Here is a 15,314-nt window from a genome sequence, read left to right as displayed (position 1 = left end):
TCCAGTTTATATTTTTATTTGGAACTTTTTTTTTCCGAATATCATTTTTTTCTCATAATATACTTTTTAACATGCTAAATATCGTTAAATTTCTTCTTATGTTGCTTAGTTTTATGCTTAATTGTCTTCTAATTTTAGATGTAACTTCTACAGTTTTTTCGTTCATTGCCATTTTTACAAAAAGATATAATTGAAGAAGCTTTATGACAATGGATTAATCATGCCACATATTTATGTAGCTTTGAATCATTCCGAAAGAGCAATAATTGTCAATGTCAAATTATGCATATTCGTTATCAGAATCCTTGAGCAACAACAACTACAAGTTTCAGTGCTTCAACAGCAGCCCAGTAGTTGATCTTTCTAAATATATCAATTGGCTAAATAGCACCACAAATAGACAGAAAAATTGTCTCTTCCACTCATACACTTTTAAAATAATAATAATAAAATTCATCTATTACTAATTAATCAACGAAAGACTTTAAGTCATTTTTAGGAAAAGATAAATCAAAGTTGAATTATAAAAAAAGAACAACGTTTATAATTTCATATAAAAACATTCAACCAAATATATTGGGACTAAACATAATTCTATATAGTTCTTTCACTAAAAACACTTCAAAATAAACATGATCATGTCAAATTAATCTTCTAATTTTCTACCTCTTTATTGTTGGTCAAAGTTGCCTTGTAGTCAAGTTTCCATATAAAACAAATATAATATAAATTATTAACAAATATTCATTAAATAAAGAAAATAAAATAATTTTAATATAGAATTTACCTCAAGTAATTGAGTGAATGACAAATTATTTTGCCAATCGATGTACGGGCCAACATTTTTATTCACAGATGTTGCTTCTTGGCTTAAAATTGGCAACGTGCAAGGAGTCATTGCTTGGTTGGAGTTGCGTTCCATGTGGCTTGAACCCAAGACCTCAAGCCACCCAGCCTATCATTTGGGGACAAAAGGACTAAATATATTTAGGATCCAGTGTTTGATATTGTATGTATGTGAGTGTTTACTGATTTGATGAAGAAGGTTTGTTCGACTCTACTTTTTTTTTTTTGCATCTTCTCTTTTCAAGTGGATCTTTCAACTGGTTACGAGAACAACCAACTGTAGGCTTTCTCTTAACTACACGTACTTGTACAATAACACTATTATTGGTATATCTAGTAATCATTTCTCCCATCTTTGGACTATTATTGATCAAACTTGAATCTTGACATTACTTAGCTGGTTAGTATCCACAAAAATATATATATATTTTTCATTTCCTCCAAATCTGTGAGTAATTGAAGAAACTTATCAGAAGCATACCCAAACAACTTTTCATGTTTTATGGCTATTGAAGCAATTTGGCAAAAGTTACGACATAAGTGGTTATATCGTTTTCCATTCGACTCTTTAAAATTTCCATTTTCAAAATATATTGATATGAATCAAGTTGTTGATCAACTACATGTATCAACGGAGCAATTACTAGAAGAAAGGCAAGGAATATTAAAGAGGTTTTCACACTGCATCTTCAAAAGCTGATTAATGTACAAGAACCAACAAAGAGTTTTGGGCCCAAATTTATTTATAATGTTACTTCAACAAGTCAAATAGAGAATGAAGCAAAGATGACACGAGAAAAATTGTCTATTTTGAGAGATGACTTGTAGGACAAAAAAAAAAACAAAACGCGTGCAAAATTGTGAACAAGTGACTTGGCAGATTGCATCTCTTGGGAGTTTGTGAAGTCAAAGTTGGTCAAACCTTATCCAAAAGTGAAGCACCTCCCACAGAAGATAAATAAGACAATTTATAGCATTTCTATATTTTTGGTTACGCATTTAGACGCCTAGATTGATGCAATCAAGTTTTAAATTCGTGTCTTATTTTCTTCAATTTACATTAAATAGGATTTTGAAAGACTTTCGGCCCCCTCATGTTGAATGACCCTTTGGTTTTTTTAAAGGCTCGTAATGCTCTTGATATGGAGATTATTCTGATTTGTGACATTGAAATCAATAATTTTTATTCCTTAACACATTTGGTGTTGTCTCTTTCAAATCTTGTTTTAGGTTTGATGTTAAACCGACTCATTATATTAATCTCGATCAAGCTAACTCTGGAGTGAGTCGTCTTAAGATATAGGAGTGACCATCATATATACTAGGTGTGATCTAAGAGTGATTCATCCTTCTAACCCTACTCTTGGTTGGATTCATTCGGTAAGTTAGTCATTTTTGTGAGTGTTTGCAAGTGGTAAGGGTTGTCTAGACCCTCCAAAATAATTACTGATTTCTAAATCTAACTTGTAGAAGTAGTGAGACCAGGTTGAATCCCAAGGGAACCAATGAAATTAATTTCTCGAAGTTAAAAAAATGGGGGATTTTGAATTTGAATTTTGAAATTTAAATAGATAACTAAAAGGAAAACAAAAGTCAATCTTACCAAACTTCCAATCCAAATGTGTGATTCTCATCTAATTGTAATCTTGATTATAGGCTTTACACAAAATTTGTTTCTTGATTCAAGAACTTAGTCTAATTACTCGGAACAACCGTGGTAAGTTTTAATTCTCCTAATTTAATTAATTAGACCAAGCATCAAAATTAAATCTTATTAATTAATCAACTGGGCACGATAGTGTTCCATATTAATCAAAGAATAGCATTAAAGAGAATGAGAATGACTAAACCAAAATCAATTAATTTGAGATATCTGCAAGTTAATTAATTTTGTCTCTTTGTTTTCCTAAAGTCTATTATGCAAGATATGTAAAGCCAACTCCTTGCTACTTATTTCAATTATTCATGACAATTACAGATCACAAACTCATGGGTAGCAGTAGAACAATTAATATGAATTAAGGCATCAATTTAATTAATATTAACTGATTATAAATAATAAGAACAAGAAACAAATAATACTTGAAAAAACTTGAGCCTCCCAAGCTTACAATTGGACTTGGGAGAGGGAGAGAACTTGTATTTAGGAGAAGAGAGCTTCTTGTTGGACTTGGATGATGGATCTCCCAATAAGGTTTCTCTTATTTATAGAGATTAATTTTATCCTATTTTAAAGAGGAATTATCTCTAATAAGGAATTCCTAAATAATTTGGAAGATCCTATTTTAAAGAAAACAAATTAAATAAAAGAGTTCCTAATCAATTTAGGTTAATGTTTCCTGCTTTGATTATATCTCTTTATTTACAAATAACATAAATAGCAATAATTCTCAATTTGAAGCGTCCAGCCATAATAACTGTGTATGTATTTTATCCGTTGAACTCTCCCCAATTTAGTGAAGTCTGCATTATCCTCTAAAATTACGCTTTTAAATTAATATTCTTGAATATCTTCAATCTGCCACAAAATGATAAATTATAATTAAATTCAAATATTTAAACATAATAAATTAATAAATTAATAAAATGTAAAATAAATGTATAAAATATGGGTGTATTTTTCATCTTATCAGCAAGGATCCTAAATGGACCTCTAGCTTTGTTAAACCTGAGCAACCTTGGCGCTTATCATATATGTTGTAGGAATTCTTTTCACATTTTTCTTATCAAGCGCCTTAAGCGCATGACTGCATAAAATACCAATGAAAGTGAACTTCATGCAACTACAAGTGAATGTTTGAGTTGAAGCATAGTATCTAACCAACCAATGAAAAGATGTTACAGGAAATGATACTTTATACTCTGATGTATCATTAAACTTACCAATTTTGTAGATATTACAATTAAGAATATCCATATACTCTTTTTTAAACAATTTAAACATCTGATATGAATATCCAAGCTATGTTCACACTTGGTGAAGAGTTGCATCCATTCAACAATATAAGGCACATTGTCATCTAAGAAGTTTAATGAATATGAAAATCCAGATTCATTGTCATATTTAATGCATTATGTACCATTTAAATTCATGTATTTTGATTTAATAAGGTTCATTTATGGATGTGAAAGGGTGTAGGTTGAATTTGGACTAGGTAGCCAAGGGTTGTGTCTTTTCAATTAATATAAATAAGGATATATACTTAGCCATGAAAAACAACATTTGATGAATGTAATTTCAGATTGAGTTTAATCTCTCACAACCTTTAAGCCTTCTTTGTATTCTTGTGTTAGAATGCATGTTTTAGAAGTTTCAATCTAGTTTGATCAATTAGATTGTGGAGAGTTCGAAATCTTGAATATAGGAACAATTTCTCCTTTATTCTTGATCTTTGATCATATCTTTCCAAGCATAAATATGTTTAACTTTCTTGGGATTGGTTTATCATATTGTTATTGGGGTTATTTTTAATTATTATTGTAGGAGCTCACCTTGAATAAAGGAGTTCTCATGCATAATTAATGTAGTTCCTTTATCAACATCTCTGGCGTATAAATTTCTACCTCATGCTGCAACATTTCTGCATTTGTCAACAAGATAGGTGATGCTTGATTCATCCTGAAATCTGCAATCAATTCCTCATATCTTCAATTTGTTAACACTCTTTTATAATGTTCAAGAAAACATAAAATGTCATGACTAGACTTTAAATATTTCTTCAATACATTATTCATACTTTCACTTCCTTGTGTCCTTTTCATGTCAGCCGTAAAAGTATGTCGCCCATAAACCATTGCCCACTTTTCTCACAACTCAAACAAATATTTCAACCATTTATTATATGTGAGATTATACTTTTGTGGTCATGCTAACAACCAATGATCTTCATCTCCATAATCAAATACACAATTGTTAAAGTCATGATCGAACTGATTTGATTTATGAAATACACGACTCAAACTCTTAGTAGCATTCTGGAAAATATGGCAAACACATAGTCGATGGTGAGCTTTAGGAAATGTTGGCTTTTTGGCCCTTAATCTCAAATTAATTAATTTTAATTAATTACTTAATTAATATTTTGATGATAACAAACTTAATTTTTATTTATTAATAATTTTAGTTTTTTAAAGTATCCACAATGTAGAGCTCGTTACAACGATTCCAACGACTCTTAGATCATCCAAATCGGAGCTCAAATGGAGAAGTTACGATCGAAACAAATTGGAAGGAAAAATACCCGAGAAGATGACGTGGACAGTTCGTAGGCTGACAAGTGGCAAGCTTCTTTTTAAAATATATATATATATATATATTGAAAAAGAAAAGAAAAAGTTCAAAAGTTACAACGGTAACTTTGAAGAAAAAAAAATTAAAATTTATTTTTATATTAAATGCTGACATGTGTCAGTGGTTTAAAAAAAAGAATTTCAAAATTCTTACCGTTTTCTCACATATATATATATTATTTTATTATATATATATATACATATAAATAAAATTTAAAACTATTTTGATATGTATATATATATATATATATATATATATATATATATATATATAACTCTTAATTTTTTTTTAAAAATCATCTCCACCCTTCATTTTCAATAATTAAGATTTAATGGTTTAAAATTAAACTTGACTTTTTTTTTACCATTTTCTCCCCTCTATTTAAACTCAACTCCTCCTTTAAAATTATATATAATTCTCTTATTCTCAATCCTCCATAACTTCAAAATTCTCATTTGCTAATTTCTCCAAGTTCTCAATTTTTCTTTCCATCTTATTTGTGAGAGAATTTTATTGTTGTGATGATTGAGTTTTTGTGAGCTCAAATTTGTATATTTACTCTATTTGAGAGTCTGTAAGTGTGTTTAAAAATTTCGAACTCATTGTAACGGTGTGATCCTCACCGTGGAGAGGATCGTCTTTGCTCTTGTGAAGATCAGTGTACCGGTTTGACTCCTACCGTGGAAAGAGTCAGAATTTCAATTTACAACCAAAGAAGTGCTTGAGAAGTGGAGTAGGACAGTTGTGCAGAACCACTATAAAAATTTTCGGTGTCAAATTTCTCTAACCCTCTCTCTTATTTATTTTTGCAATTAATCTTAGAATTTTATTGTTTGCTTTAAATTTCTCTTGTTTGCCATAGAATTTATTTTATCTTACTTTGTTAAAATTGCATATCTCAAAAAGTGTATTATTTTTGTTTAAATTGGGCTCATTTATTAAAAAGTTTATATTTTGTTAATTAAACCTTATTCACCCTCCTCTAGGGTTGCCATACCGATCCATCAATTTGTATCAGAGCAAGGTTGCTCTTCTTTGATAAACTTAATTGTTTTTTAGCTATGACAACTTTAGTTTTCATCCTTTTTACCTATAGTCAATCTATTACTAAGCCTCCTTTCTTTAATGGTAATAATTATAGTTATTGGAAAAATAGAATGAAATTTTTCTTGCTTTCTATTGACTATGATTTGTGGGATGTTGTTGAAGAAGGATTTAAAATTCCAACAAAAGATGTTGATGGTGTTAGAGTTGTAAAGCCTAAAGAAGAATGGTCTATAATTGAAAAGAAAACATGTTCTTTAAATGCTAAAGCTATTAATTGCTTGTTTTGTGCTTTGAATGAAGTTGAGTATAATACGGTGTCTATTTATAAAACCACTAAGGATATATGGGATAAATTAGAAATTACTCATGAAGGAACTAGTCAAGTAAAAGAAACAAAGATTGACATGTTAGTTCATCAATATGAAATGTTTAAAATTGATGAAAATGAAGCTATTTCCTAAATGTTTATTAGATTTACTAACATTGTCAATGCTTTAGAAGGACTTGGAAAAGAAGATTCAAATCTTGAGAAGGTAAACAAGCTCTATGGTCATTGCCTAAACAATGGGAGCCTAAAGCCACCGCCATTCAAGAGACAAAAGATCTCAAGACTCTCTCCATGGACGAACTCATTGGTTCGTTGATGACACATGAGATAAAGATCAAGAAAAACATGGAGGATGAGAAGAAAAAGAAAGAGAAGAGCATAGCAATAAAGGCCATCACCTTGGAAGTTGACTCTGAAGGTGAGAATGCCCTTGATGAAGATGATGTGGACTATCTGTCACGTAAGTATAAAAATTTCATCAAGAGGAAGAAAAAATTCAAGAAGCATTTTTCCAACCAAAAAGAGTCAAAGGGTGAAAAGAGCAAAAAGGATGAGGTAATTTGTTATGAATGCAAAAAACCGAGTCATATTAGAACCGATTGTCCTCTTCTTAAATCATCCAAGAAATCCAAGAAGAAAGAAATGAAGGCTACTTAGGATGATAGTGATGAAAGTGGAAGTGAAAGTGAGAATGAGGAAGTGGCCAACTTTTGCTTCATGGCTCATAGTGACAAAGAGGATGAACAAGATGACGAGGTAAAGCTTGACCCCTTTCTTATGATGAGTTGTTTGAAGCTTTTGAGAATATGCAAAATGATTTAGAAAAACTTGGTTCTAAACATGTTATGCTTAAAAAGAAATGCAATGTCTTACCTAGTGAAAATAAGTCTTTACTTGATGATATTGCTTGCTTAAAGAAAAATGAGCATGATGTTGTAAATATTCTCTTGTAATAAGTATGTTCTTGATTGTGATGAGAAAAATGTCTTACTTGATAAAATTAGATTTCTTGAGCATGATGGTTGTGAAAAAGAATTTGATTAAATTACCTAAGAAAAATGAATCAAATGCTTTAGTGGAACTTGATAAGGCTAACGATTCTATTAAAAAGTTAACAATAAGTGCTTAAAGGTTGGACAAGATAATTGAAGTAGGTAAACCTTATGGTGATAAAAGAGGTTTAGGCTATATTGATGAATGTTCTACTCCCTCAAGTTCTAAAACTATCTTTGTTAAAGCATCTCCTAATATACCTAAGCTTGTTGCTCCTAAGGTTGTATCTAAACATGCTAAAATTAACTTTGTGCCTATATGTCATTATTGTGGTGTTGAAGGTCATATAAGACCTAAGTGTTTTAAATTAAAATATGCTCAAACTACTTCTTCTAGAAGAAATTTATCTCAAAGGGCAAAATTTCACAATGCTCCAAGAAAGAATTTCTCCAAGAAAAGTAGGGTGCATAAATTTGTTGTAAAAGATAATTCATTGCATAATGTTGTTTACTTTTCATGTGGCAAGTATGAACATAAATCTTATTCTTGTTACTTGTCTAAATTTTGTGCTTTCAATGAAAATGTGAAAATGAAATGGATCCCTAAGTTTGTTAATCCTAACCTTCTGGGACCCAAACAAGTATGTGTACCAAATGATCAAATTAAAATTTTTGTGTTTGTAGGTTTGTTTGAAAGCTTCCAAGAAAAGTAAGTGGTACTTGGATAGTGGTTGCTCGAGGCACATGACGGGAGACCAATCCAAGTTTGTCACTTTCTCCGAAAAGGATGGAGGTTTTGTAACCTTTGATGATAACAAGAAAGGTAAAATAATAGGTAAGGGTAGTATAGGTAATGAATCTTCTATTTTGATTGAAGATATACTTTTGGTTGATGGTTTAAAGCATGATTTACTTAGTATTAGTCAATTTTGTGATAAAGGATTTAGAGTTGTGTTTGATAAAAAGAATTGCATCATTGAAAATGCTAGTGATAGAAAAGTTTTATTTGTTGGAAATAGAGATGAAAATGTGTATACTATTGATTTGAATGATTGTCCTATTAGTGATAAATGTTTATCGGTCTTGCATGATGATTCCTGGTTATGGCATAGAAGACTAGGACATGCTACCATGCACTTAATTTCAAATATTTCCAAGAATTCTTTGGTTAGAGGTCTTCCCAAGTTTAAATTTGAAAAAGATAAAGTTTGTGATACTTGTCAGATGGGTAAGCAAACTAAGTCTTCTTTCAAATCTAAAAATATGATTTCTACTACACGACCCCTACAACTATTACACATGGACTTATTTGGCCCTTTTAGAATTGCTAGTTTTGGAGGGAACTATTATGCGTTTGTGATAGTTATGATTTTTTAAGATTTACTTGGGTTTTGATGCTAAAATGTAAAGATGATGTTTTGAAAAGTTTTTCTAGTTTTGCCAAAAGAGTTCAAAATGAAAAAGAATTTTTTATTTCTAAAATTAGGAGTGACCATGGAGGAGAATTTGACAGTAATGCTTTTGAAAATTTTTGTGAAGAAAATGGATTTTCTCTTAACTTCTTCGCTCCAAGAACTCCTCAACAAAACAATGTGGTTGAAAGGAAAAAATCATACTTTGCAAGAATTTGCTAGGTCAATGTTACATGAGTATGGTTTACCTTCTTATATTTGGGCGGAGGTCGTTAATACCGCTTGTTATGTTTTAAATAGAGTTTTAATTAGACATTCTTTAGATAAAACTCATTATGAACTTTGACATAACAAAATTCCAAATATTGGGTACTTCAAAGTTTTTTGTTGCAAATGCTTTATTTTGAATAACAAAGAAAAGCTTGGAAAATTTGATTCTAAGACGGATGTTGGTATTTTCCTTGGTTATTTCTCTACTAGTAAAGCTTATAGAGTTTTCAATAAAAGAACTTTGGTAGTTGAGGAATCTATGCATGTGGTATTTGATGAATCTTGCAATGTTGTTTCTAATGATTCTTTTTGTAGTGATTCTTTAGAAAGAAATTTTGGAGATTTACTTGTTAGTAACAAAAGCAAAGAGATTGCTTCAAGTAAGCAAGAAGTGAGCATCAACGAAAATAAGAGGGATGATTTTTCATCCATGCCTAAGGAGTGGAAGTATGCTACATCCCATCCTAAGGATTAATTCTTGGTGATCCTGAACAAGGTGTGAAAACTTGTTCCTCCCTTAATATGTGTAATAACATTGCTTTTGTTTCTCAAATTGAACCAAAAAGTTTTAAAGATGCTGAAAGTGATAAATTTTGGATTTTAGCTATGCAAGAAGAATTAAATCAATTTGAAAGAAACAAAATTTGGGAATTAGTCCCTAGGTCTTCTAATGCTTCTAAAATTGGGACTAAATGGGTCTTTAGAAATAAAATGGATGAGAATGGAAATATCATTAAAAATAAAGCTAGACTTGTAGCTCAAGATGAGGAAACTTTTGCACCCGTTGCTAGATTAGAAGCCACTAGAATGTTACTTGCTTTTGCATCTCATAAGAATTTTATTTTGTACCAAATGGATGTGAAAAGTACCTTTTTAAATGGTTACATTATGGAAGAAGTTTATGTGCAACAACCTCCGGGATTTGAAAGTTTTGATTTTCCAAATCATGTTTTTAAGTTGAAAAGGGCTCTTTATGATTTAAAACAAGCTCCAAGAGCTTGGTATAGACTTAGTAATGTTCTTATTGAGAATGGTTTTAAAATGGGTAAAATTGATACTACTCTTTTTATTAAGTCTAAAGAAAATGATATGCTTCTAGTGCAAATATATGTGGATGATATTATTTTTGGTTCTACTAATCATTCTATGTGAAGAATTTTCTAAATGCATGCATAATGAGTTTGAAATGAGTATGATGGGAGAACTTAGTTTCTTCCTTGGACTCCAAATCAAACAACTCAAGGATGGTATCTTCATAAGTCAAGAGAAATACACAAGGGATTTGCTCAAAAGTTTCAAATTCAATGAAGGTAAAGTTACCAAACTCCTATGAGCACATCCACTAAGCTTGACAAGGATGAGAAAGGTAAATGTGTGGATGTAAAGACTTATCGAGGTATGATTAGCTCTTTACTTTATTTAACCGCTAGTAGATCCGATATTATGTTTAGTGTATGTGTTTGTGCTAGATTTCAATCTTGTCCTAAAGAATCTCATGTGCATGCCGTAACAAGAATTTTTAAATATTTGCTTGGAACTATTGATTTAGGCTTGTGGTATCCTAGAAATGTTGAATTTAATTTGGTAGGATATTCCGATGCGGATTTTGTGGGTAGTTTACTTGACCGAAAGAGTACTAGTGGGACTAACCAATTTCTTGGTAGTTCCTTAGTTTCTTGGTTTAGTAAAAAGCAAAATTCGGTTGATTTATCCACTACCGAAGCGGAATATATTGCGGTTGCTAGTTGTTGTGCTCAAATTCTTTGGATGAAACAAACTCTTTGTGATTTTGGATTAAAGTTTGAAAATGTGCCTATATTTTGTGATAATACAAGTGTCATAAATTTGACTAAAAATCCTATACATCATTCTAGGACTAAGCATATTGATATTAGACATCACTTTATAAGAGAGCATGTGCAAAATGGTCATATTACTCTTGAATTTGTAAGCTCAAATAATCAATTAGCGGATATTTTTACCAAGCCTTTAAATGAAGAATGTTTTTGCAAAATTAGGCTTGAGCTTGACATTATTCGTTGTGATGCATCTTGATTTTGTATTTGTTATTTTTTTAAATGCATATTGATAGGAGGAGCATTTATGTAAAACTGTGTTCATGTTTTTAAGGGGAGCTTTTTATGTTAGTAATTTTTTTTAGTTTTTTTTTTTATGATTCCAAAAGGGAAGAAGTTTAAGAAAAATTTGCTCTAAAATTGTTCCATGATTTATTGGTTTATTAATCCATGGATGTATCAATTGAGGAGGAGAAATTAATCTTTGAATGGTTTTTAAGTATGATATTTTGGATTTTCTATAATGATTATTAAATGTCTATGTATTTTTCTTTGGAAGTTTGTCATGATCAAAAAGGGGGAGATTGTTGGTTTTTTGGCCCTTAATATCAAATTAATTAATTTTAATTAATTAATTAATTAATTAATTAATTAATGTTTTGATGATAACAAACTTAATTTTTATTTATTGATAATTTTAGTTACAACGTAGAGCTCGTTACAACGATTCCAACGACTGTTAGATCATCTAAATCGGAGCTCAAACGAAGAAGTTACGATCGAAACAAATTATAAGGAAAAATACCAGAGAAGATGACGTGGACAGTTCATAGGCTGACAAGTGGCAAGCTTCTTTTTAAAATATAGATATATTGAAAAAGAAAAGAAAAAGTAAAAAAAAAAGTTCAAAAGTTACAACAGTAACTTTGAAGAAAAAAATTAAATTTTTTTTGACATCATGTCATCATTAATATATATATGGTTAAAAAAAAGAATTTCAATATTCTTACCGTTTTCTCATATATATATATATTTCAAAACTGTTTCGATATGTATATATATTATTTATTATTATTATTATATATATATAACTCTTATTTTTTTAAAAAAAAATCATCTCCACCCTTCATTTTCAATAATTAAGATCTAATGGTTTAAAATTAAACTTGATTTTTTTTACCATTTTATCTCCTCTATTTAAACTCAACCCTCCTTCAAAATTATATATAATTCTATTATTCTCAATCCTCCATAACTTCAAAATTCTCATTTGCTAGTCTTTTCAAGTTCTCAATTTTTCTTTTCATCTTATTTGTGAGAGAAATTTATTGTTGTGAGGATTGAATTTTTGTTGAGCTCAAATTTGAATATTTACTATATTTGAGAGTCTGTAAGTGTGTTTAGAAATTTCCAACTCATTGTAACGGTGTGATCCTCACTGTGGAGAGGATCGTCTTTACTCTTGTGAAGAGCAGTGTACCAGTTTGACTCCTACCGTGGAAAGAGTCAGAATTTCAATTTACAACCCAAGAGGTGCTTGGGAGGTGGAGTAGGACAGTTGTGCCGAACTACTATAAAAATTCTCGGTATCAAATTTCTCTAACTCTCTCTCTTATTTATTTTTGGAATTAATCTTAGAATTTTATTGTTTGCTTTAAATTTCTCTTGTTTGCCTTAGAATTTATTTTATCTTACTTTGTTAAAATTGCATATCTCAAAAAGTATATTATTTTTGTTTAAATTGGGCACATTTATGAAAAAATTTATATTTTGTTAATTAAACTCTATTTACTCCCCTCTAGGGTTGCCATACTGATCCGATAGGAAGGACATCACATATTGCTTTAGCCATTGTTGCAGATTGATTTGTAAGAATTGTCTTTGGTTGCTCTCCAAACATTGTACCAAGAAAAGTTTCAAACAACTATATAAAAGATCCTACAGTTTCATAAAGTAAAGCTACACCAAATACCACTAATTGTTTATGATGATTCACCCCAATAAATGGTGCAAATTGTCATCCAAGTTCATTTGTTTGATAAGTAGTGTCAAAACAAATAACATCTTAAAAAAGCTCACAATCACAAATAGAGCGTGCATTAGTCCAAAAAATATTAGTGATCATGTCATCTTCATCAAGCTGCAATGCGTAAAAGAAGGAAGAACTCCCCATTTGTCTTTTTTGAAAATATTGTAATAGTGCTCCAACTTCTCTATTTTCAGTTCTTGCTTTTCGCTCTTTATGTATATAATTTATATAATCTTTATTCAAGAATCTCAAATGTTCTCTACAACCAACTTCCCTACTCATTAGTTCAATGTTGCTTTAATTGAAATTCTCGATCTATCTTCATCATAAGCTAGAGCTTCTTGAGTATTGGAAATACTCCTATTGATTTTTAAAATATGTTTCATTGGTGTTCTAACAAGGTCATGATTGTGATTTCTATTAAAAGACATAGTTTTTCCAAGCAAACATGTTATTTGCGCTTTACATCCAGTCCTGAAAATTGGTGGAGCATATGAAGTACTTTCTCTTCGCTTGTCTACTCGGTGAAACCATTCTTTTGAGCAACAAAAAATTGTCCTTGAAATCTCTTTATATTTTTTTCCTACTATAATGTTGTTTCCATTCATTAAAACCAACATTTCCTCCATCATTGACATAAATCTTATATGCATCCTCCACAAAACTAAACTTTATTCCAACAACTGGCTCTACAACTTCAAGTTGAGTATTGATACTAGGTTCTACATTATCTTCCAAATGAACTTCAGAATTATTAAATAGTTGTTACCCATGTAAACTTGTATCTTCTATGTTCTCCATGGCTTATATTAAGAATTCATGCATATAAAATACATAATTAGAAAAATTCAATGCAATAAAAGATCAATGATTTTATTATAAAAAAAAACAAAAAGTAATAACAACAACAACGATAATACCAAATTGAATTAAAATTTTAGTAATCATCAACAATAAGGATGAACTCTTTTCATTTAATAAAAAATAAAGAGTTTACACGTATTATAGATAAAATAAGAAATAGTAATACTATAACAGAAAGATAACAACCTAAAATATAAGAAGTCAATTATGTACTAAATACTCTTGAGAAAGGTTATAAAATTACAAAAAGCTAATTATGTACAAAATACTCTTGAGAAGGTTACGAACTTTCTTCAACGTAAAATTGAAATCATATCTCATCAATGTACACCAAAATATTTTACGATAACATATTAATGATTTTACTAAAGAAACAAAAATTCGATTTATTGTTTAGATTAACATTAAAAAAATAAAAAAGTTATATATTGTGATTAAGGGAAGTAAAAATGAAGGATAAATGAAAATATTTAAGAGGAGAAAAAACAAATACTAAAAATATTGACAAAAAATATATAAAAAAATAAATAGAACTAAAAAACTAACGCACTTGTTAAGAATAAGTCATTTTTTATTCTCGATTATTAGAAATTGTTGATGTGTTTCTTACGTTGTTGCTATGGACCTTTCAGTGTATCAAACTGCTAAAAATATATCTATTGTTTCTTTCTAAATATGAGAAAAAAATCATAAATGATAAGGAATATAAAAAGAAAATCAAGATTGTGTACCTTTAAATTATCATTATATAACTTGGATAGGAAAAGTGAAAGAGATGTGTTTCAGAAGAGAGAAAAAAGTGGAAGGTGAGAGATTTTAAGGAGAGAAAAGGGAGGAAAAATGTCAAATGAATTTTGGAAAATAGTAAAAGATATATCTAAGATATATTGAGGAGATATGAATGATATTTAAATTTTAATAAAATAATTAAAAAAAACCCAATTTACTATTGGGCCATGTCATAATCAGGAGCATCGTGGTTCTGAATCTTCAAAAGAAGTAGTTTCCTTCGAATAAAAGATCTAAATTTGTTATTTAATATTTTAATATTAAATTTAACCTCAAATTTGAATAAATTAATATATCTTCAAATTGTAATTAGATAGCTATTCACTAATCATGCAAAATTCGAAGTAACGAATAATGAAAATTAATATCTTTTGCATAAAAATAACAATAAAAATAATTAAACATAGAAATGTACAAAATCAAACAAGGAATTTTTTAATTTAGCATATTAAAATGTTTGGATTCAACTAAAACGTATGATAAATTAAAAAAAAAAAAAAGGTAAATTGCACAAACCACCCTCGAAGTATGGTAGTTGTTGCAATTACACCCTAAACTTTCAATTGTAAAAATTAAACTCTCAAGCTTTCGTAAATGAAAAAATTATACCCCTAAACTTTTAATAGTAAAAATTTATCCCTCAAACTTTT

At 29.5% G+C, this 15,314-nt stretch overlaps 1 pseudogene; it reads right to left on the bottom strand.

The window, feature by feature from the left end:
- Nucleotides 1-3,508: 3,508 nt before the first annotated feature.
- Nucleotides 3,509-13,764, bottom strand: LOC148208546 (protein FAR1-RELATED SEQUENCE 5-like; annotated as a pseudogene).
- Between the last annotated feature and the right edge of the window lie 1,550 nt (nucleotides 13,765-15,314).

This window comes from Momordica charantia, assembly GCF_013281855.1.
Source record: "Momordica charantia cultivar OHB3-1 chromosome 10 unlocalized genomic scaffold, Mcharantia_2.0 BLBB01000010.1, whole genome shotgun sequence".
NCBI classification, from domain to species: Eukaryota; Viridiplantae; Streptophyta; class Magnoliopsida; order Cucurbitales; family Cucurbitaceae; genus Momordica; species Momordica charantia.
Note: the sequence above shows the minus strand (reverse complement) of the source record. Positions and strands in the feature narration are given on the sequence as shown.